This window comes from Cheilinus undulatus, linkage group 12 (assembly GCF_018320785.1).
Source record: "Cheilinus undulatus linkage group 12, ASM1832078v1, whole genome shotgun sequence".
Taxonomy (NCBI): Eukaryota; Metazoa; Chordata; class Actinopteri; order Labriformes; family Labridae; genus Cheilinus; species Cheilinus undulatus.
Window position 1 is genome coordinate 36183486 of NC_054876.1, and position 25888 is coordinate 36209373.

The 25888-nt window shown below is 39.3% G+C and overlaps 1 protein-coding gene across 3 annotated transcripts in view; it reads left to right on the plus strand.

The window, feature by feature from the left end:
- Positions 1-21729: 21729 nt before the first annotated feature.
- LOC121518767 (serine/threonine-protein kinase PAK 3) overlaps positions 21730-25888 on the plus strand; it is a 66845-nt gene continuing 62686 nt past the window's right edge. For 2 of the 3 annotated variants that reach the window (XM_041801350.1, XM_041801353.1), the window contains exon 1: positions 21730-21883. The gene's annotated coding sequence lies outside the window, so the exon portion shown is untranslated. Of the gene's footprint in view, positions 21884-21984; positions 22082-25888 lie in introns of those variants that run through there. The other variant, XM_041801351.1, reaches the window with a different exon arrangement.

Below are 25888 nucleotides of genomic sequence, written 5' to 3' on the forward strand. Positions count from 1 at the left end.
TATAGGCAGACGCTACCACCAGAAGGCTAGCTTTAGTGATAGCTTAGTTGACAGGAAGTCAAGCTCAGTGGGTGGGCTCTAGTCTAGCTGATGTCACACAGGCTTTGTCCAATTCTTTTTACAGTCTATGTTCACAGCCTGTCATTCGGTGGTGTTTAGAGGGAGTTGTTATCATCTGCACACATCAAACCTGATTTCGTTTGAGAGTTATGTTGCATAGTGTAGCATGCCAGAAATGTATAAGATTGCAAAAAATGCACAGTCTGTAAGACGCATTAGACACTCATAATTTGGTAAACCAACCAACCTGTTCTGATATCAGAACTCACTTTCCTGCCTGCTATGCAAACAACAGCCCACACATCATTTCTGTGGCTCTCTTACTATGACATTGTATCCCTACATGCTGTGTGCAGGGAAAATCACTATCAATAGGAATGAATAAGGGTGAATTAGGCACCCTAGTAAATAAATCTTGTTGGGTGCTGGTTAGATTGAAATAACTCAGAGGAAGTCGTGATAAGACATTTGAGATGGACGTTTTTTCCAGATGGATGTGTGAAACAAATCTATCTGGCATGCCAGGTTAGTGATCCTTGCGTAGACTGTAGATATCCTTGTGGGGGCTCTTATCTTGCCGAGTGAGGAGGCTGAAGCGATGGACACGCGCGTCTCCTGGGCCAAGGCATTGATGCTGCCGTTGAATCTGTGAATGGTGAGAGCGTGGACGTTGTAGAGCAGTTCACTTACGATGGCAGCATGATCCATCGATCTGCTGACTGCGAGTCTGATATCAACTCGCACATGGGGCGATAGGTTTGCTAAGTAACCCATGTGGTGTTCTCGGTAGCTGAGCATGTGGACCAAAGTCAGAGTCTTTTGGTCCTTGGTCCTTCTGGTCTTTCTGTACTCTTGTGAGGCCTGGACATTGACTGATAGCCAGAAGCGCTGACTGGACTGGACTCCTGTGTGACAACTTCTCTTCAGCGCATCTTTGGGTATCGTTTGCAAGACCGTGTGTCTAATGCTGTCATGTTCAGAAGAGCAGGGATGGGAAGGGTCAGCTGCCTTATTACAGGAATGGAACTGTGCTTTCACTGGCACCTTGCATGCTTCCCCAGGCCTGATCCAGCTCACCGAATACTGGATGCCCAGGACCCTGTGGGCTGGTCCAGACGCCGGGGGCAATTGAGTGTGTCATGGAGGTGGTAGCTGGGAGGATACCTGAGAGAGATGTGGCATGAGCCTGGCACAGGCCTGGAGGATGGCCGTCAGGAGGCCAGAGCAGTACAGGACCAAGGTTGACATGATGAAGTGCTGAACTGGCGTATCATCCCATACCTGACCTGACCTGTTGTTTTACAGATATTTGTAAGGAAAATGGAACCAATGAAAAGCCCTTTAGGAGTCAAAACAGCTCTTTTTACTGAGTTGAGAGCAATTTTCTTGTTCTTGCTTCATTCTTCCAAGTTTATTTCATACCAGGTTTGTTCTAAACTAGGTAACAAAACTCCTGTTTATTGTCCTCTCTGGGCCTGGGATAACTTGCAAAACCCCCTTCATCTGACAAATCTAGTCTCACTTGATCATTTTAAAACTATGATGACTGGCTATTTAGCTGAGAAGTGTGAATGCTTCATTTAGCTGGTTTTATTCTTTTCTTTGTCTGTCATGTCACATTTGTTGTATTTTGATGTTTTTCTAATTGTAACTGGTGTGCTGTCCCTAAAAAAAGAGATCTTAATCTCAGGGGCCTACATGGTTAAATAAAGGTCAGTTAGATAAACTAAAATATCTGGGTCTCTAAAAAGATTCACACTTCCCATCACTCTCAGCAAGGCTAGGCAAGGCAAGACAGACATAAATGAAGCCATGCTTCTGTTTACTAGTGGAATACCACAGATGATGTCAGTTGACAGGGTCGTCTTTAAGAGGCTATATGTAACTTTTAGAAAAAAATCAGTGTAGCTACACCGCTGGCCATTAGGCAGACTACAACAGTATTGTGTTGCTTGTCCATGACGGCACACTCTTTGCGCGTGAATGAGCCTCCGGTTTATCAGCTGATACACATGCAGACCAAGGTGATTTACACCATGTATACAGAGGAGGTAAGTGAAGTAACAAAACAAAACTCTAAATGAGCAACGTCACATTAGTGTTGTTTGGATAGCGTCTTTGTAAGCAAGCTAACTTAATTTAGCATAAATTTTATAGAACATAAAACACTACATTGTATTTCATGGTCCAAAGTGATGCCCTACCTTATTATTGTTTGGGTTGCGCTGGCTGGTTGTTTACTCGCGGAAGCAGCTTTCTCCATTGCCATTGCTTTCTATTCTACACACCATAGCCAGGTAAAAACAGAGCAGGGGGGTGTCTGTGCTATGTAGCACCTGACATCAAATCCGTTGAGATTTCGTAGAAAACTTGCCCCGAGTTCTTCACAGATAAATGACTCAACAGGCTTATACAGGCAAACAAGGAAGAATTAAAGAGCGCCATTCTTCACATCGAAATAAAGTGCGCACCAACATATACTCAAAAATGGGAAGTGTGAAAGCAGAAAAGTTAAATATAGCTCTTTAATACATCCCAGTATGTATTACACCAAGACAACCTAACCATCCCAGACCACCTACATTTGTTGTCTGACCAGCAATAAGATTTGGTGTCCAAATTCCCAAAATGTCTATATATCCCTGTAATTTATTTTGTATAAACAGTTGGAAAGTTTCAGTGCTTTTTGGTTATGGAAATGATTAAAATAACAGAGATTTTACATTAAAACACGTAGTATTGTAATTGTGGACAACCTTAGTTTGTGCCTACTGAGACCTGTGTTGAACTGATTGAATCAAAGAAGGCAGTTCAGTTTTTAATGATTGAAAAACAAGTCCTTACTGTATGTTTAGGGTAAAAACGATTAGGAAGAATCATGCTGAGAGAGCATGGACACGTCATGGAAAACCACACAGACTGGATTGATATGTGAAAATAACAGTCTAATGTAACTCAAGAAGTGATTTCTGTTTGTGTCTCACCTTTGAATCCTCATGTGAACTTTCAAAAGTAACCTCCCAGTTACCCAGCACTGCACAGAGAAGCAGATTATGACTTTCCATTGGGCAATGCCCTCCTCATTTTCGAAGCTATACATGCTCCTGGCTGCATCTAGATTAGTTATTGAACTGTCAAAGCAAAGGGAAACAAGGCCGCTTCAGAGGCACAGCAGCACACAATGAGCCAGCTGTCAGGGGGAGGGGCTTGTTCAGACCAGCGTTGTCATGGATAGGACTTTGTGTGTATGTGTGAGTGTGCGTTGTGTTGCCCTCTGAGAGCTGATAGGTGCTCCTGTGTGCCGGGGTGCCATGCACTGATTAATATTGACACAAGGCTTGATTGAGGACAGGCAAGTGAGCAGAGTTGAAGCAGCGTGTTACGACACAGTCATGTCAGCAAAGGTGAAGTGAATATGGATGCTCTGCTCTTTGTGAATATCAATGAGGTTAAGCAGTGTGACGAGTGTTTGGGCAGCTGTTTTAGGCCTGAATGATATAAGAAAAGAAAGTATGCAATAGCATTGTATATGGGGTAATATATAAAGATATCTTGAAAACTGTGTCTTTGTTATAACTCATAACCATTTCTGTCATCCTCTCTACATGGATGAGTGGGGATGCACATGATGCTATGGTCGGTGAAAGTTACTGTGGCTATGGGCACTGATGGCAGGACGGATGATACAGGATGATAAAAAGATGCATCATCTTAAGACCTCCAACTCTAGAGAAAACAGAAACATAGACTTTCCAAAAAAAGAGAAGATTGAAGGGATGTGCTTGTTATCCCACTATAATATACATCCCAAATTGACACAGTATTTGACTGCAGGCTGTGCCTTGTGCACTTCTCTGGCTTTGAAATTGAAAACAAGACAGAACAAAGAAAAGAATACTATACAGAACAAAATTCAGCTACTGTGCAGAACTTTAAGGCATGTTTGGGCCAAAAATTGTGGCTGAAGTAACGCATAGATGTGGCTGGTAAAACCTGCTGCACTTTTTTTTTTTTTTTTTAGTGTGAGAGACCCCACACACGCTGACAAAAAATCACAGATTTTACCTTTTTGTTTGTATAATGTTTGGAGCAGAACGAGAGGATTAACACAGCACATCACACACTAACAGATTCTGTTCACTGACTACCAGAGTCTCTGCTGGTCTTGTCTCTCAAAAACTCCGAATCTCGCACGGTCAAACATGACTTTAGAGTGAAGAAGCTACTGTAGTTAGCTGTTAGCTACATGCTAAGTCCAGCCCCCTCTGATGTCAGTTCATCTGTGGTCTGTTTTACAGTACATGTTGTTAAACACTCATTTTGTTGCCAAAAATCAACAAGTTGCTCCTTCATGTCTGATGTCAATCCGACTTTATGTTTCCTACCATTGCCATGGCTGTGTTTTCATTTTACTTCCTCCTTCAGTCAGTCCTGATTGGCTATTGCTCCGTTCAGTAGTCATGTCTGCTAGGCTGTCCTTGGTACTCACCACACACAGCAGTATGTTTGGTTGTTAATATTAAACATTTTTAATATTTAAGATCTCAAGTTAGAGCGCCTCTGATTGGGGCCAAGAGGGAAAAATTCACCTGCAACACCACACACTACAGATTTATCTGGCAAGATAATCTTTTGAACCGTTCAATAATAGGGGCTTTGCGGACTTTGGTCAGAAGGATGTGTTCAGCCTGACAATCAGCAACATTATTGTGTAGTGTGTGCCTGCTTAAGAGGGTGCCATTGAGCGGGAAGGAAGATTGACACCACTCCAGTTGAGGTCTGGATGTCCTTGCATGTTACCCGAGGTGTGGGAAAATAATCTGTTAAGTCCAAACCTTTATGGTGGAGTAAGCACAGCCGAGGGTATTGACTTGAAAAAGCCCAGGCGAAAGAGAGGCCGTGAAGTTTGACCCTGACTGTCGAGCAATAAACATTTGATTCGACATGTGTTGAACTTGACTCTGCCTCGGGGATGAATCCTTAGCACCCTACATGCCTAAAACCTAAGCATAAACTGTGCCTATAAGGTTTAAACTTAGATGGAAGATTTGAGGTAACAAAAGTTTTTGCTTTCTGAGCTCAGCATCCCTGTGCACTGCCATCTTGCAAGATATAGATACCAGAATATTTAACGTCATGCCAATAGGCAATGCCCACTCATCTTGTATCTTTGATAAATTGTTGTGATCTCTTTTGAGTCAAAATATCTTTAATTTTAGAAGATTTTCATCAGTTTTACTCTTGTTTCTGCCCTTTCCCCCTCTGAAGTTAGTCATGTTGCTGACTAGTTTGCTACTCAGTTCAACAGAGAGGAGCGTGTCCTGATGAGTAAATGATGTCAGTGCATACCCTCATACCTCTGTTTGCAACATGTCCCTCCTGAATTCAAAATCAATCCAAATTTCATTTTTTAAATTACAATATTAGCACTAGTTAATCTGAGGGAAGTGACTAACTTTCTTACCTTCAGATTAGTGCATTAGTTGTGTGAAAGCATCACCGTTACAGTGAGACTTCCAACCAATGGATAAAATATGAGCATGATGAGAGGGATTCCTATATTGCAATAAGTTCAGACCTTTTCTATGTGTTTATTTCAAATGCGCACTATACCATGATTGCAGTAAAATTATAAATCAAATGTGCCGCCCTAAACTGGTCATAGTAACATGACTAGAAATGAAAAACCAAGAAGAGTTATGCAAACTTCACTTTTAAGAAAAAATGACTGCAGAATTTGTTCTGTTTACAAAATGTTTTTGCAGTTCACTAATGCTTCTAATACCCCTGACCACTGACCTGGCATATCCTCTCTTTAGCACTTGTATAACAGCAGAATAATAACTGACCTTTATAAGCGCCCACACAAACCCCTCTCTCTAATGCCCAAAGGACGCTCATTTCCACCCCCACACCTGTTTTACATTCAGAGGTGTCTCCCTGAACATCTTCTCAGCAGCTTCAGAGCTGATGTCCTTGCAAAGTGTTTGATATGACTTGAGATTTCACACCCTTACATTTGGCGGCACATCTCTGTGTTCATAAAAATCCAGGGTCGTTAAGTGCATCGTTTGAGGCTTTATTGCCAGAGATGTCATGGTGGGTTGAAGGCTGGTTATTTTGCTTCACTTTTAGATGAATCAAGAGGAGGAATGTTGAATCAGAATGTTTTAAAATTGGCATGTATGCTATCTCAGATTTAAATGGCCAAGCCAGGGCAACTTTATTTCACACTGTGCCTCATTTTACAGTCAAAGATCATTCAGAGAAGCATTTGTTGGTGTATTTTAGAAACCGCTGATACACAAAGGTCATACCCCTGATTCCTTTAGAGAACAGACTAAGCATACAATCCAGAGGTTATATGATAGGAGAAGATGAATTGTATGAATCAAAATATGAGCTTAAAGTGAAACATTAATAAGAAAACAGAAAAGTGGTAATGATAAAAAACAGTGTGACCTGCAACAAGATGACTTACACTGAAAACCACAAAATTATTGTGGACAACAGATTTAATCACCAATAACTAGTCTGAGCTTGCAATGCTTGAAATCTTGTGCAGTAAAATGCAACTTTAGAGTACACAGGCTAAATGTGGCTGCTGTTAGCTTCCTGCTACATCCATTAAAACAGTAATTTTGGTCAAATTTTTCTCCATGTTAAGCTGGGCATACACCGTTTGATTTCAAGCTGACTAAATAACAGTCGTGATGGCATGTCAGTTCACACTGTGCGATTGAAACGTCTACAACGCGCAACCATAGGCATGATTTATGTGTTCAGACTATATGGTGCAATGAACGTGCATGACCTGATGCTCACACTGTATGAGTGCCCAAGAGACTGTGACAAATATGAATACCGTTTTCTTGAAGAGTCTCACAAAGGGAGGTTGAAGTTATATCTATGCATCTTTTCATGCTACACACAGCATAAAACTCACTCGCCATCTCATCTCAAACATAATTGGCAACCAAATAACAAATATCAGCTAGGGGTCTGCATGTAGGCCTATTTCCTGCCTGATCATTCCCTTTATTATAAGGAAGTCTCATCAAACAAGACTAGGTTGAAACCTAGTTCATGGCTGACCGCAACTATCTGGGATGCCTGTTGAAAGCCTGGCTGAATGGTGTGTTTTGGCAGAGTGATTGTTTTTTAGGGTGTGTAATTTTGCTGTCCCTTATGTCTGTGAGTAGAGTATTGAACAATCCCAAAAATTTAAAACATAAAGCCCTGTTGGAAGCGAACAGCTAACCTGTCACGCCAGATAGACTGCATTATATATTCATTGCATGAAAATATTTTACATTCATCTGGGAAAGCTCCCAAAGAAAGTGGTTGGGAAGGGCAGGACATTTCAAAAAAATTCTCAAAAGGTGAGTGGAGGAACCCATGACAATCGCAAACCAATGCTAAAGCAGACTGGGAGAAGAACGAAAACATCTTTTCTGTCATGAAAAGCTTTTAGTGTGACTCTCTGCCCTTGTTTTAATAAAGTCACATTGTTCAGTCCTGAAGAAAACTGCCACTGTGGCTAAGTCCGAGCTAATCACTCCACTAGCAGCCATTGTATACAACCTCTCACACAACAACTAACCCTTTTCCCCGTAACTAGTGCATAGTCAGGGGAAAGTAGATCAGCAGAAATGTGAAAACATCTTTTACATCATAAAAAGCTTTTAGTGTTGTTATTCTTTATTTAATACAGAAAAGTGGTCTAGTTTTATTAAATCTTACTCTATGGTAATGCTACGTTCGAGGTAATCACTGCAGTGGAGGCAGCCATTACAAACGGCTTTGAGTACAACTAATCCCCGCCCACAGAGAAACTCTGTACAGCTTTGAAAGTATCGTCACTCACTCACTCACTCACTCACTCACTCACATATAAACCCATGTGTAGGGCTAAACCCCGGTGGTTAGCCAAAAATGGCATTCCTGCTGTTTTCATGGTGGTTAAAGATGCTGCCCGACAGATTACTAGGGAAAAAATGCCTGCTCTCACTGTACAAGTGTGTGCAGTCATATGACCATAATATAAAAAGTGCCAGAAATCCATCTGACCAGAGCTGTGGTTGACTTCTATGTCTTCTTGTACACTACACAACAAACAAGGCACAATCAGGCTTAAAGGCACCCCGACTTTCAAGCGAGCCAAGCGACTCAACATTTGAGTCTGATTTGGCTGAAAATTGCACGATGTACACTCAACTTTACTTTGATTGTGGTTTGTTTTACAGGATTTTTATAAGCACTCTTGTTGCTGCTATTAACTAACAAATTGCTCCTCCATCTCTAATGCTCAGCTACCTTTATGCCACACATTTACTAACACTGCCATGGCTGTGTTTGTTGTGCTTTCTGGTTTGCTATGGTTCTGTTTCCTTTAAAAGAGGAGTGTCAAACTCAATCACAGCAGGGGGAGGATTCTGGATTCAAGACTAACCTGAGGGCCTAACAGTGTCTCTGTTTTAACCAGAAACTGTCAACCTTGTTTTACCAGTAATAAAATATGAAAAAATAACAAAACTAAACGTAGCACTGATGATAAACAATTTTGACATTTAAAAAGCTAAAAAGTTAAGTTTAAAGGCTCACAATCTGAGAAAAGTAAATTTATTAGCTCAAAAAGGTCAAAACATGAAATTGAAATTGAAAAATAGTACTTTTTTTAATGGCAAATATATTAGAAAGAAAGTCAAAATCATGAGTTTAAAAGGTCAAAATATGAAACAAAATTTGTAATCATGAAATTAAAAGTCAAAATATGATTCAAAATTTAAAAACTGTTAGTCTAAAAGGTCAAACTATGGGATAATGATGTCAAAGTTTGGAGGTGAAAATAAGAGATAAAATGCAAGATAATTAGTTAAAAGGTCAAAATATCACTTAAAAATTAGAATTATGGATCTTAAAGCTCAAAATATTATATGAGAAGTCAAAATTGTGAGTTGAAATGTTGAAAAGTATGAAATTAAAAGTCAAAATCCTAAATTTGAGCCCTAATTGTGAGATGCAAAATTGAAAATGTGAAATTAAAACACAGTTAATTTCTTTTCCCACATTCCTGACTTATTATCTAAATATATTACTCCTTACTTTTTCAGATTTGATCACTTAACAAGGATATCTTAAATCTCCACAAAACAGGATGTCTGGTCATCTGTACTGAACATGTGTTATATTGAAGACTTCAAATCAGAGTGGCCACATCATCCTCTAAGCGGACTGGGGGAGGGTTATATTGGGCATGATAACCATTAGGATCATTAGATAGTTTGGTCTTTGTTGACTTTGGTCAGAAGGAAGCCGAATATTTACTTGCACCCCACCTTAACTAATTTTTTAGCCCTGCACAGATGTTTTGATAGGTATACCTCAAGGCCATTCCAGGGTGCTCTTAGAATAAAGTAGTTTAGTATCATATTTTGCCAGCAAAGGCTGTCCTCCTGTAATTTACTGGACTTAGTTCACACTATACTTGTCATATCAGCCTCACAGCTATATCAGAGACAGCAGACTGTGATACTGCCAAATGCCAGTAAGACCCCTCCTCCACATACAATCACCCACCACATGTCATTGCAAGCATTCACAGCTTACCAGTGTAAAGATAAAGAAAAATGTTGATGGCACAAGCATCTATGATCCAAACATCTGGTAGCACAAGTTAGAGGGGATGCTCTCTCTTAGCCTTAGCATCCTCTTTTAGTAAGCAGGGGGGAACATGAAACACAACCTACATTTAAAATCCTGGCAAAACAGCCAAGGTGTTAAGTGCACAACACTAAACCGTGCAGTAATCTGTAATTACAGTGCTCAGCTGTCAGCACTAACATCAGGCCTACTGTGGAGCATTTTCTCCCTGTAAAAAAATTAAAATAGACTTGAAACTGCGGGTAATCAAATCAATAGGTTACCCATAATCAGCAGGATAGAGCCCTACTAACCTCAATTAATTTCCTTTGGGGGGCAATCTCTGCTGTGCCAGCACTCACAAAAAGTAGTTCTTCTGTCTGAGTGTAGCTGAAGCATGGATGAGCGTGACCCATTATCTTTTACATGCCAAGTTACAAGTGCAGGGCTTACTGAAGTTAATCTGATGGTAAAATGGAGAGCATTAATACATGGTCCATATCAACCCTGTTTTTTCTGTTGATCCATTGAAATCAGCACACTAAGACAAATACTATAGTGCTGTAAAGATGCAGTTTGTGAAGGGATTATTTTTTTCAATTTGTTGTCAAAGCATTTGATCCATCAGAAAAACTGTTAAACATAGATACAAGGCAGAAAAAAAATTGTTTCAAAATCACCAGCTTTGATATTTTAACACAGTAAAGGCCCTTGATGTCAGTGTTTCAAGAGTTGTCATAATGCAAAGTTTTTGAATTTTGATTCAAATCAGGGGAAAATCAAACAATATCCATGCCTGTTTTGAAAAAAAAAATTAGACGTCTTCAGACACTGAATATAGGATAATTTCTTAATTTTATCTACAAAAATTAAGAGAGGGAGAATGGTGCACATTGGACTGTGGGTAATTCCTGGGAGTGGATGATACATATGTGCATCCATGAAAATTCTTCGAATAATGAACCTGTAATGAACCTCCTGCCACTAGAAGCCACTGTAGCTTCAGTGAGTGGCTGCTGCCTTCCTGTCTGAGCGTTCCCCTGGCACGTAACTGGATGTAAATATGAGAGGCTTAGCTGTTAGCTTGTAGTAGGAACAGCGCGATATGAAAGTTTTTTTAAGTAATAAATGGAAATAAAGTGGTATGTAGGCTGTTGAGGGTCAAACTTACATATAACTACTTAACCGAAGTAGAAAGAGGCCTGATATGAAAGCACGATATTAATCTGCAAAGAGGAACGAAGGCGGCGACGCTAGCTGCTAATGTTAGCTACACTCTACAGTAGAGGAGAGAGAAAAATTGATTCTTAGTTGCATTGTGATGTGGAGGTGGAAGATTCTGAATCGATTTATAAATGTCTAATAATCGATAACAATTTAAATATTTAATACTGTGGAATAGCAGGAACGAAAAGGTGGAACTCTGACATGCAGCCCGTAACAACAAGATTTAGATTACCAGTTGTTTATCTGTGAAAAATGATATTTTATGTCTGTAATTTCAGATATGTTACAAGGAAAGGATGCTGCTACTTTTGGTTCTGTGCAATTTTAAATTTCCAGTTTACACATCTTCCATTAGAGGATATTGGAAATTTAATTTATCTCTTTTTTTCTAAACACAAATGTAATTTTGTTATTATGTTTGACAGTGAGAACAACAGAAATGTAAGAAAAAAAACCCAAGTGCATCAAAATGCATCAATAATCAATTAGGAATCGAATTCTAGCCCTATGAATCGTAATCGAATCGAATCGTGAGGTGCCTAACGATTCCCACCTCTACTCTACATCACATCCACTGACACAATGACCGTGTGATGAATTTGACTGTTTTCCAATTATTTTCCTCTATAGGCTCGTAGGTTAAACAGAATTTAACTTGGCGTTTAGCCGAATGGGGAAATAGACACCTGAGAACATCCCTAGCATGGGTAGTGTTTTATTCATCCTCATGCCTCCGTCTTTAAAGTGTTCTTTAAGAACAGGAGTTTAAGGTCTGGCCAACATTTTTATATCAGTATTGATATCAGTATCAGCTAAAATTAATTTCTGAATATAGGCATATCGATGTCAGCAAAAACCCAATATGGTGCATCCCTAGCTTGAACCAATCCAGTCATTCTCCTCTGACCTCTGCCATCAGCAAAGCTTTTTTGCCCAGAGAAATGCCACTCACTGGGTATTTTCTTTTTTATTTATTTATTTATTTTGGACCATTCTCTTTAAACCCTGGAGATGGTTGTGCATGAAAATTTCAGCAGATCAGCAGTTTCTGAAATACTCAGACAAGCCTGTCTGGCACCAACAGCCGTGGCACGTTTTAAGTCACTTATATCACTTTTCTTCTCCATTGTGATGCTCACATTGAACTTCAGCAGATCATCTTGACCATGCCTAAATACACAAATGGGATTAGCTCATTAGATATTCACATTAATAAGCAGCTGATCTGGTTCTAAAGGGATCAGTGAGTCTATATTACACTGTTATAAAATAGCAGCAGTGACACCGTTTAAATTGTTGCCATTTTGGCTGCAGTTTAAAAATGCAAAGATCATACATGGCTTTTTTGAATAGGGAGGAAAGTTGTGCTAGTATTTCAAGATCTGCGTTTGAATGGTTGAGACAAGAACTTTTAGATTCTTGAATTTATGATTTAGATATTTTTTTTGTAATAAACAACTAGAAATGACCCCCGTTTAAAAATCTGGTTTCAAGACAATCCCACAATAAGAATTATGTTCAGGCACAGATAACTAATGACAACTTTTAGTGATTCATATCAGAAAGGTAACTTTAGTTCAGTGGGATTTACCTACACTCTTCTCTTCTCATATATCATCATTTCCTGTGAATCTCCCTTCTGCCTCTTTTCCCAAGACACAGTGAGCTTCACCATAATATGATAACTCAAACCATAATCTAATATGGTTTATACAGCTGTGATTGACCAGGGCTGTGATTATTTGATTGTAGACCATAGAACCTAATGTCTCAAATTTCCTACCTCCATTTCTCGTACGTTCTTTTTGGATGTATGAAGAAATAACATCAGAAAATACTGTTTAACACAAGCCATAATAAAATTTTATATTCAGATTTCAAAAATGTATATGAAAACAGTTATTGTCCGATGTTTCTGTCTGGCCCGTGGTTTGCCTCGCTGGGTTGGTAGGCCAAGGGGATCGTGTCAGATAGAAGACTGAACTAGACCATTACTGCTCCACCAAACTTCTCAGTTGATACAGTGCAGTCAGGCAGATAATGTTCTCCCAGGATGCGCCAAACCCAGACTCACCCATCTGACTGCCAAACAAAGAAAGAGTGATTTGTCATTCCAGAGAACACATTTTAACTGCTACACAGTCCAGTGTCAGTGTGGTTTGCACCACTCCATTCGACGCTTGGCACTGGACTTGGTGATTTGAGGTTTTCATGCAGCTGCCCGGCCATGAAACCCATTCCATGAAGCTCCTGCAGCACAGTTTCTGTGCTTACATCAATGCCAGTTAAAACTCAGAACTCTTCAGCTATGGAATCAATAGAGCGTTGGCGACTTTTACGCACCGTGGGATTTCGGGCTGTCCCAGATGAAAGGTGACCAATGGTGTCGATACCTTTGATGGTGCAATGTAGACGGTGGTCCTACATTGCACTGAGAGAAAGGTTGAATGATAGCTGTTGCTGTGGTCTTACAACCAAAGATAGCTTGGGATTAAATTCTGACAGTGTCAGAAATGTAGGATTACCATCTCAAAATGTGACTGTTGCTATGACCTGAAGTCACTAAAGGTCCACTAAAGTGGATTTCTCCTCTGGGGACCTTTAGGTTCTATAATGTAAGTAATGGTAACACATTCAAAAATGATCATATCTTAAAGTGGACTGACTAATCATCAGAACAGCACTGGCTGTTAACTGAAACAGCCTCCAGTATTTTCCTTCTTTTCCTTTTTGACATCAGGATATAAACGACAGTAACCTTGCAAAGCAGATGGAGAAACGTTTCCGCATTTCTCACTGGCGAATCTATCTTGCAAAGCTCCAGTGTGAACTGTTTGGGCCCCGTTAGAAAGTGACAGGACCAATCAGTACTTTCGGGCACGGCGGAGTCGTGATATATGCAAGCAGCAACAAGAGGCAAGCAGTTATGGCGGAAGAGATTAGTGTGGATGCTGTTAAAGCGCCAGTTTATCAGAACTTGACGAAATTTCTTTGTTAAAAGAAGAACAAAGAAAAGCAGTGAGTTGTTTTCTTTTCAAAAACAACAAAAGTCGTGTACTGACATGTCTACAATCGCCATGGTTCACTTTATGCAGATCCCTATGGAGTTTAACCCTCTGTAGGGGTGCAGCTTGATAGCAGCTACATCATGTGTTTTGTTGCTCTGACTGGCCTGTAAAGATGTGACAGACACAACATTCATCCAATCACCCTCCGAGTTTTTTTTCAAAGGCTCTGCCCTTTTCCAAACGCTGTGTATAAGTGGTTGTCCAGATGAATGTGTGAAACAAATCCATCTGGCGTGCCAGGTTAAATCAACAGTGGATCTAAGAGAATTATTTATATTATTATAATATTATTATTATTATATTGTTATATTATATACATGTTACAGATTACAAATTGTAAGGTAATGGGTTTACATGCGTAGATCACAAGCAGGTATCAGTGATCCCATATGCAAATGTTAATGATTTAATAAAGCCATCCTACCTGGTTATAATACTGACCTGAGCTGGAATTAGATGTGTAGTTTATAGCTTTTATTTGCAGTAATTGCTCTGACGTTGCCTACAACACTAGTAAATTCTACATAGGGCTTATTACACAATGTCAGCACAGAGATGTGCTGTGCCTCTGAGGATATTTATAGGATTCATTATATAAACCTGATCACTGACAGCAGCCTATGGATAGTAAATCACACCCCTCCTCTCTGCAGCTGCAGGTTCTTCTGACTGCTTCTGATCTCAGCTTTACTCACTTATGTTAGGAAATTGTTTTACCTTCTGTATGCTTTTAAGTTCACTAAGTCAAATAAAGAAGAAGACAACGAAGGGATAGTATATGTGAGATCAGATGTTTTCTGGTGCATTTAATGTTTTTTTATTCATATTGACTTACTCTGAGGGGGTTCAGGTAGGGGTTTATTGCTTCTAAAGGACATGACAACAACACACATGAGAAAGGACACACACTGGCTGTAGGAAGTGTGTGACCTTTTAATTTTTTTTTCTTTCATTCAGAGCACAAAACACCTGCTGTTCTGAATGATCAGACACAGCACGTTAATCCAGGTGAAACAAATAAACCCCTGCGCAGTTCACCTGTTAATCTACTTGATTTTACAAAATGCTGGCAAACAGAAAGGTCAAAGAAGAACCTGAAGGTGTTGCGTTGTTGTAATCACATAGGCTTAACCCTATAGGGCACTCATTGAAATACTTAGAAAATCCAAATTTAAGCCCTAGAATATTTTTGGTGCTCATCCCATTACTTTTTAAAATTTAGTCATTCTTCTATTTATTTTACATTGTTATAGTGGAAATTAAGGTCAACAAAGTGACCATGTGGTTCCTTGCCTATTTACAGTAAAAAACATTTCCATAGAGTGTATGCATATGAAAATGTTATTTATGCTAGAGTAAACACTTGTAGAGTCTATATTCACATACATTTTTTGAGGTACATAATGACACTTCAAAGATGAATCGTCATGCCGCTTTTCCATAAAACTTAGGACATGTAACAGAGACATGTCAGACCTCAAAGTCATCTGAGATGGATGCAGTGCCTCCTGACAGGTTCAGGGACATCGGGGCTGATGAGATTGACTTTAGATTCTGACCTCTTTTGGAGGAAAGACATGACTGTCTTCATAGTACTGTATAAGTAATGAGGGCACCACAAGTTTTATCTTATAATTCCAGTGGAAAACTTATAATAATTACAGATATTGAATCACTAAGGGTATTTTATCAGTGATGAGACTCACAGTAAAGATAAAAACTAATTCATATCATTTAAGTTTAATAAAACTGTTGTACTATTGGAAAACAGACTAAAATTACACATATTTTACAGTTTTTACCATTTATTTTTCCTTATAATCCAATCGATAAACCTACAAACATCAAAAATATTGAAAGTCTGAATAAAATTTAAGAAGAAATAAGGCTAACAGTGAATATAAAAGCTGACAAAACCCACATAAGTATGACAAAACTGGTATAATGTTATAAAATCACTCCTATTTTAATAATTTTTGCCTTGAAAATTTCTATAAATCAGTAAATAGTATAGACTACAGACAATATTTTACACCCCTAAATGGGTGCATTTTCAAATATGCTTCCTCCATTGCACTCCATTAATACTGAAACTGCTCTAAATATAGAAAACCTAAGTGACCAAGAACTATCATGACATCTAGCACTACTGTTCATCTTTATGATATGAAAGTTTCATCAACTTATCATGATTAGTTATGATGTTAGGGCCATTTGTTTGGGACCAAAAGAGACATTAAACTGGGTTAGTTATGGGAGTTCTGGAGAAAACATAACCTGGCATGTCAGATGGATGTGTGAAACACATCCATCTGGACAACCACTCATATACAGCGTTTATTAAAGGGCAGAGGCTTTGAAAAAAAACTCAGAAAGTGATTGGATGAATGTTCTGTCTGTCACATCTTTACAGGCCAATCAGAGTAACAAAACACGTGACGTAGCCGCTATCAAACTGCATCTCTTCCGAGGAGTAAACTCCATACAGAGCTGCATAACACTGCAAAGCATGGCGACTATAGACATGTCAGTACAGGACTGTTGTCATTTTTGAAAAGAAAACAACTCACTGCTGTTCTTTGTTCTTCTTCTAATGAAGAAATGTCATCAAGTTCTGATAAAACTGGCACTTTAGCAGCATCCACGCTAATCTCTTTCACCATAATTGCACCGGCCTCTTGTTGCTGCTTGCATACGTCACAATTCCGCCATGCCTGAAAGTACTGCCCCTCGACGCTGATTGGTCCTGTCACTTTCTAACCTTTTTGCAAGAACTTTGCAAGATGGATTCACCAGTAAGAAACACGGAAACGGGTGAATCCGTCTGCTTTGCAAGGTTAGAGAAAACAGGAAGTATGAGACTCTCAGGGCCACTGCTCATTGACCAGATGGTGTGATGTCAGTCTCTGTAATGTTAACTGATCGCTACTGATTGGCTGAGAAAAGTCAAACAGATTCTACTGTATTAGAAAGTGTTGAGGAGGAGGACCAAAGTGACCATATGGTTCCTTGCCCTATAAAGGGTTAAAATCATGCTATTTTGCAGTGTATGTCTTTATGAGGTAAGAAACCTGGCTGAATCGAGCTATTTTAGTGCTCTACAGTCCTGAAAAGTGCAGGTGCTTAAAAAAAAGGTGCATCTTGGTAGCAGAATGTTGCTTATGTATTTGCAGTTTTCCCTTCTAATAAGTTAGCCCTCAACTAAAAACACTGAGAATTGGGTGTCCTGAACCTTTTTCTTTGGTGGCATGGTATCAAAACTGGTATCAATATTGTTTGATTTTTAATGGAATTGGATTAAAGTTTGGAATTCTGCTATAGTGACGACCCCACTCAGAGCAACAGATGGGCTACAGTTAGTGAACTTACAACCCTTTATAACTGTGAAAGAGAGCTTATTTTGCTGTGGCATTCACTGTGAATAGCAGCACAGTTGGCTAAAAGCACAAAGCTGTGGTTGCTTTGATACAGAGACAAAACAAGCTTGATCAACTCTGGTTCCTGTTTTGGCTGCCTGGTGCCTCATTGTGACCTCTCAGTAGTGACTTCCTCTTGCTGGTTTCTGTTTCTTAGTTTGCACCGGTTACTCCTGAATCCAAAGTCAAGTGACCCTAAATAGGTCATATGTTAAAGCCCTGTGCCGTACCACATGTTGGGTATATGACGGACAGCTGACCTGTTCAGGGTGTTTCCTATCCAGTCGCCAAACGTCTGCCGGGGAATCCCCACTGTGATAATGACTGCCCGTAATTATTCTCACATGGATGGAAGTCACAAGCACAGAAAACTATTGAAGTGCTTTCTGAAGTCTTACATCATGGGAGATTAGATCGGAAAAACAACAAGAAATTAACTGAGTATAGATTCCAAGAAACGATAACGCTTTAAAAGCCAGTATTCAAATGTTACTCTTCGCCATGCTCCTGGAGCGTTGTCACAGTACTGTAGTTGTGTTTATCAGATCCAGGAGCATTTGACACCTTTCTGTATTAACTGTGCCTCTCTGCCTCTGCGTAGGTGTGCAGTGATCCTACCAGTCTGCTGACAGGAGTCAGCTTCTCTGCTCTCAAATGTTTGCATTTGCATTTCGCAATGCTGCCTTTGTTGGCCAAGTTTAATCAGATCTACCAATGGGAACATGTGCAGCCTGGATGGAAAGTATACTTTAATGAAGTTGTGTAGTGGGTAATTGAGGTTTTTAAACATATTAATACTTCTCAGATTATTTTATTACAGATTTGTGACATTTACCAGCATTTATGGTATTGAATAATCAAAAATGTGCCAGAGCTCTGTTTTTTCTAGACTTTCCCAAGAAACCTTACAACATTCATTCAAAATATCCCTAAGTCTATCCACATGATATAAAAAAGGGCATCCTTGTCTTCATCTGGTTCTCCTTTGGAGTAAACGCTGTCACAGAACAGCCATATTAGCGTTCGACAAGGTATCGACATTACAGGGGTTGTCAGGACAACCATCCATGATTCACAGAGCTCAGATAGGCCTCCACCTTGAGCTAGAAGCACTAGCCATGAGACTGAGCAGATGCTGAGCCAGTCAGCCAATGGCAGGTGAGATAGAGGAAAAAGATGACATCATAGGCAAATTAGGGCAAATGCAGCGGGTCTTTTGTTTGTCGTCTCCGCCTGCTTTTAGGCTCGGAGTCTCTGTAACACTTTGAGATAAAAACCTGTAGGTGTTTGGCAGATAAGTCTTAGTATCCAGGAAAATGTTTATTTTTACAATCAGGGGTAAATTTCCAAATCTGGACACTGTGACAAAAACATTTAAAAAGGAAAAGAGAAGAAGCTTTTTATGAAATTTGGAACATTAATACCAATCTGCCAGTGTAGCCATTTATTTAAAAAAATCAAATAGAAATAGACAAAACTTATGACAGGGAAGAAAATGTAGCCTAAAAGCAAATGAAAGCATCAATAGAAAAAAAACACATTCTTTTTCTAGTACATATTATACTCCTATTAGGACCCATTTATGTTTTTAAAGGTACCGTTCAGACAAGGGCTGTCAAATGATCAAAATTATTAATCACAATGATTCGCAAAATTTCTGTAGTTAATATCAATTATATGCACCCTTTTCAGCATTTTAAAATTCCCTATTTTGCATTTTAAACTGTTTTTATGTAATTTTGGATTTTTCTACTGTTTTAAACTAAGGCTAAATGACTCCCTGTTTGGGTACAGACCTGCTTTTTTAGGTAGATCTAAGATTATAAATTGAACTTAACCACTGAGTAATTACTTTGTCATGGATTGAAAATGAAAAGAGAGTACTGAAAAAGGATCAGATGACTTTTAACTTGTCCAATGAGCCATCTGAGAGTTATTTTACAGCACTCTGGCTGCAGGGAGAAGGTGATGTGCCTTAACCAAAGTGTGCTGATAGGGAAAATTAAACATGCAATTAATTGAGATTTTAAAAAATAGTGCTCTAATTGTGGACCTTAGTTAATCCAAATTAATTAAATCAATCTTGACAGCCCTAATTTTCATACATCAGTGTCTAAAGTAGGAGTTCTCAACCTTTGTGTATTCACAACCCTCAGTAATAACAGCTTTGATGTTTGCAACACCATGTGGGCTTTACACAGGAAGCACAACTCTAGCCAAAACAGCCCCCTTACAAGCCTATAAGACAAATTGTCTTGGAAGTCCCACTGGGGTTGGGACCCCAAGGTCAGATTGCTGATCTTAAACACAAATTTAAACCATTTATAATTAATAACATGAAATCCCCCCTTACTAAATAAAAGACAGTGTACTATTACATATTGGATCCATTTTTATGCTGCACACAAAGCATTTTTGCATGCAGCATTTTTCACCTAATGGAGTTTTCATTTTTATACCACTCATGTTGTTTGAGCAGCAAACACACTTGGGCCCCTGTCAGTGCCCAGGGCTTTGTTTGTCTTGAAAATGAGGGGCAAAGTTGGTACGTTCCTATCTTTAGAAAACAACTTCTCTTGAGAGCCAGCCAGCAGACGCACCTGGCTCTTAGAGGGAATGAACTCACAGTGCAACTGGTTTCAACCATTCTACACCCAAAACACACCTATGTGTGATCAGCAACTCCAGTCAGCCTCTTTATGCTTCTTTTTATGGTAAGATTGTGCACCATGTAAAGAGCATAATGCCATCTGACATGCCCTGAAACACTTTTAGCCATGCACTTTTGACAGCATGCTCCACAGCATCATAATCAAACCTGATTTGTTGAAGCAGCACCTAATATTCTGGGTGGTTTGTGGTGTTTATTAAATGCAAATGATGCTTTACTGTGATGGCAGCTGAGATGCAACACTTCAGTCCAGGAACTTGAGCCCGAGGGAAATTTTTCCCAGTGGCCAATAAAGCTGTGTCATGTCCTTCCATGTTGAATCCTGTTGTATTAGAACTAAATCATGTTTAGTTTAGTTTATTTATTTATCAAGTGACAGTGTGCAATGATATTGATCATTCATACAAAGTAAATGGAAACATGGTTGCACCAGGTTTAGTGAGTCGCTAATTTCCATCTGTTGTCCCACATAAAACTGACACAAAACATACATAAGAATACCAATAACAAGGGCAGACACCTGACAAGACCACAGCTGACAAGACAAAGTACAAAAAATACACTAGTGATCATTATGGAGGACAATATATACTATCCAACTAAGTGCAAATTTTATAAAGGTAAGAAAGTAGTCTAAAATGTCGTATGGTATCCAATCATATAATATTGTATTGAATTGTATTGTATCATATTGAACTCCACTGCATCGTATCCAATCAAGCTGTATCATAACAGATCGTATTGTACTGCATTGTAGTGAACCGTATCAAACCGAATCATTTTATGTAGCATTGTATCATACTGTACCGTGTCAGATCATTTCCTATCATATCACATTGTAGTGAACCATCGTATCTTATCGAACCATATCTTATCGTATTGTATCGAACCTTATGGTGCAGTATGGTATCATATGGTATCAGATTGTATCTTATTGTATTGGAACCATACTGTATCAGATTGTATCATATCGGATCAGATCATCTCCTGTCACTTGGACATATTGTATCCTACTGTATTGAACCGTACCAGACCATGCTTTATGACATTGTATCACATCAGATCATATAGTCCTGTACATTGTATCATATCATATGGTATTATATGGCGTCAGATTGTAGTGTATCATATGTAATTGTAGCACGTTGTGCCAAATTGTGTCATGTTGTATCGTGTCTTATCTTCTTAAGTTTAAAGAAGATGCTTCCTACTCTTTTCTGCTCAGCAGCTTGTTTCCACCTAATAATGGATGCTTTTATGTCTAATTACACATCAAATGTTATGAAGGCAGGAAAAAACTTGTCTGGGTTTGACAGAGAAGGGGCACACATGAATATTGTATGTAAACAACAACTCAGGAAGATTTTAGCTGCAGATTTTCAAGAAATTTCCTGGATTACTTGTGTAGAAACAGCCTTAGAGAATAGTTCCTGAGCTGGACACTTAATCCCTCCCTCCTGTCTTCTCACTCAGCAGGTTTTGTATGTCAAACAGAAGACCAACAGCGTCTGCCTGCTGGCTGCCTCCTCCCCCAGACCTGCTGCCTGCATTAATATTCAGCCTCTCAGCCAATAGGAGAAGCAGGGCGGATGACATCATGGGCTAGGGAACAGTGAGCAGCCAGTGAAGCATCCAGCCTGCCGAACAAGCTTGCTTTTAGGGTCAGGAACTGGTCTGACAAGAGAATGGCAATCCTGCCTTTAAACTGTCATTAGGACTGTACGACTGACGATGAATCCACCCGAGCTGCTGGCTCAACGGCGAAAAACTCAGCAAGAGAATGTGAAGACATATTTCAGGTAATTCCCTCTCTGTGTATGCAATATGGGATGTGGAGGGGGGGAGGCAGAGGAGGGAGGAGAGGAGAGGAGAGGAGGAGGGGGAGGCTGTGTATGTAGGGGTTGCTTTGTAGCCTTCTTTTTTTTCTTCTTCTTCCTCCACTCTGCATTCTGCCGGGCTAAGGAGGCAGCTGTTTCATCAGCATTGTGTCCGTGAGGGTGAGATGGAAACGGATGCCTGCATCACGTATTGTATGATCATATACACCCCCCCCTGCATCACATCATCTCTGTGTGCTCTCCCCTGTGCCTCACAAATAGCATCTTTATTGATGGGGAGGTGTTAGAATCAATGGTGGTGTTTGTACAGGCCTTGAGACTGTGTATGTGTGTTTTTGAGCGTGTGTGTGCTGGAGAAATGCAGCAGCTGCAGTGGAACAAAAAAGAAGCAAGGCTATTTTAGGTCTGTAGACCCGAGGCTGACGGAGGCTTTAGAGCTGTATATACTGTGGATGGATGGTGGGGGTGATGGATGCTTAATATGCTGATGGCTGCTCTTTTGTTATCTCTGCACTGCTGCCTCACTTACGCTCTTTCTAGGGAGGATTTTTACCAACAAATGGCTTTTACTCTCATTCTAACAGATACATGCAAAGCAGAGTGGAGACGTGCCTAAGTCTCCCGGCTTTAACATGGATGTGTGCAGCAGCTTCATGGCGGCTGTAGTGACAGGGAGATATACAACATCTGGTCACCTGACTTCATTGGGGATCGGAGTGGGGGTGGGGGCCGGTGCTGTGAAAGCTGAGCTATTCCATCCTCGGATTCTCCCACAGAGGAAGATGGAAGGATTTTACTGTCTCTCCATCCCCATCCCCTCTGCTGGGTTTAGATTGTGATGTCAAATGGGAGGGAAGAGTCCTCTCCCAGGAAGCGCAGTCATCCTCAGGGTCTGTAAGGGGAAGCAAGGCCTGATGGGAGACCTGTTGTCTGGCTGCTGTGTGAGGGAGGGATGTTAGGGAGTCATGTCAGTGATGGAGGGAGGGTGAGATGATTGTAGAGGGGAGCTGGGGGATGGGATACTGAAGGTGATACTCCCTCCAACATTGGCCTGTTATATTGATATAGGAAATACACAGTGGTCATAGTCCATTCAAGGGCTTGTATCCTGTCTAGTGCCATGTTGGTATGAGCTAATATCAGCTGCCTCTTTCCTGTTCTTAAACGTCATTTGGAAATCAAAGGTGTACCTGGCATTAGGCCTGCTGTTCAGTATTGCACTGACAGTATGAAGTGTGATATGCAAACAAACTTAAAGGGTGTCTTAAAGGGTGTCTATGAGCTATACCTGGAAGTTTTTAGGTCTTTGCACTGCTTTGCATGCCCTGCACTCTACCTCTGTTTGCAACATGTCACTTCTGCATCCAGGAAAACATTTTTAGCACTAAATTGGCACCAATGAACTGTCGCTTCATGGGCTCATCATGTATGAAATCCCACACACTTGTGCCATCTTGGTGTAAAAGCTTTTAAGGTTTTTGCTTCATCATCTTGATCTAAGATACAGGATCACCATACATGAGAGACTTGTGTTTGTTTGGAGGAGTTTGGATCCAGCATTAATGATCTTTGGACCAGTCTACATAACTGTTTTAATCAGACCTACCATGTTTAACTGAACATTGCCAATTTACTGGCTGACTTATTTTTGTTCCTGTTGTTTGCTCTTTATGTGGAGCTTTATATGCCAAAGTCTTGACTATGATTCGCTTAAAAAGAAAAAGATTTTTCTTTTTAAATTGGAATACTCCTGGTAATATAAAGGTTAAATTAATATTACAGGCTTATGAATTATAACTAGCTAGACCTTTATGTGACTTCATCAAAATGTTTTGAAATCATGGCTATTATAGCCTAAATATGCTATTGCATTAATATTGAATTTGCATTTTTTTCACATCAAACCCCATTATAAACAATTTTCTTTTCTGCTTTAAAAACTTAAAATGATAAAGAAACTAGTCAAAACAAGTTTTTCTTCTATTTTATCTATAACATTTACCAGAAGTAAACTGAATTTACCTTTACAGGTTAAATTGTAAGCTAAACTCGTCTTTTAAAGTGTGCTGTGTAATTTTAGAAAAAGAAAGACATTTACACAGAAACTAAGGGTCTGAAAGTTTTGTGGTCCTCCAATTATCAACCTGACCAATTGTCATTACTGGCACTTTATTGTACCGAAAATCAATTAATCAAAAGGAGCACTGCTTTGGTTCCACTGCAAAGTGTGTCTTCCCCTCTGGCTTTAATTTACTCTCCATAGTATCAACAAATGTCCACAATCAGTTGCCAGGTGTGACATGAGTACCAGCCAATCAACACTTAAGCCTGAGTGCCACTGACACTGAGTGTGCGTCATCACTTCCTGTTTCCCTGCTACTACTGTGTGCCTTTGTGCTGTTTCTCATGCTGATAGAGCTAGGACTAAACTGTTTATCTGCCTTCATTAAAAAAATAAATAAATAAATTTTACTTTTGTCACATGAGGTACACTTCGTACGTCATTATTAATGCATATCAGCTCCAAATATTAGTTATTGGTCTCATCAGCTACTAATATTTGGTATCTGTATCAGCCCTGAAAAACCAAAAGTTTTCAACCCTTACTGAAACTTTTTATCTTCTTCAGAAAATGACAGAAACTAATACTGATGTCTATTTGACATAAATGGCAAACAAGGCCATCAGAAGAATCTTGATTAATCTGACACTGGCTCTGTGTCAGATTTAGTCTGAGAACACTGGTTAAACATGAGCAGTATAATAAAGGATGTATAATTTTGTTTACAGGTTTCATCAGACATTAAATTGAAGTTTCTGAGAGTAGCCCTTGCTTTTGGTATTAATGCAGTAATTCAGTAATTTAGAAAGAAAATCTCAATTTTTAAATAAAAAAAAATGTCAGTTTTCCAAAAATCCAGTTTATCAGGCCTCCATCAAACACAAACTAGACATACTAGGGATGCATGATATTGTCAGTCTGGTATCAGCAGATATAAGCTTAAAAAGGCAAACATGAATATCGGCAGATATCAACATTTCTGCTGATATTTACATCTGATATTTTACCTGTGTATTTCAGCATCTATCAACTGTAAATTTTGTCCATATATACTTATAAATTAGTGACGTTTTAGGCTGAACCCACAGACCTATGGCAGTTGAGGTCTTTTTCTTTATTTATCTTCCTTCTTTAAGGTTTGTTTCCTTGGTCATCTTCAAATCTTAAAGTGTGTCCAAAAGGTCTGAAATTTCTTGTCCTAAATGCATATTTAAAAATCAGTATCGATATCTGTATCAGCTAAAATGAATCTGTAAATATCTGTCTGTCAGACATTGGCAAAAATCCAATACCAGCATCCGTAACACCTACTAAATAATAAAGCATTGCTTGACTACATGAAATTACTGTTCTTAAACACTGGGAAACATTTAGACTTGTCAGTTTTAAATGAGAATGGTCATGTTGTGATGTTCTCTGTTGTATTTTGACTTCTCTGAAGAATTATAGGACCACATTTCATTGATGGCAAATCTTCTTAAGTTGGCACCATTCTGTTGAATTAGACAGATTGTGGTCATCTTCAGATCAGCATTTAAAAAAATACAATCATAAAGTTCCTTATAGCCTTTATTTAAAGGAGATAGGACAGTGGAGCTGGAAACAGGGATAAGAGAATGTCATGAGGTAAAAGAGCCACAGGTCAGACTTGAACCCAGGCCTCCTGCGTAACCACTAGGTTATCTGCACCCTCACAGAGTTCTTTTGTCTGTAAAATGTTGGTTATTTAATGTTGATTATATCTATTTCCTAAAAATGACATTCCAAAACAAAATGTGTGTGTTTCTATTTTAAATTAGGGTGCTTATTTGGTGTTTAACTGTGGCCTAAAATAGTGAGATTAGATACAGATTAGATAAATACACTTGCTTACAGGTGAATTTTTGCTCGCTGTGGTGTAGTGG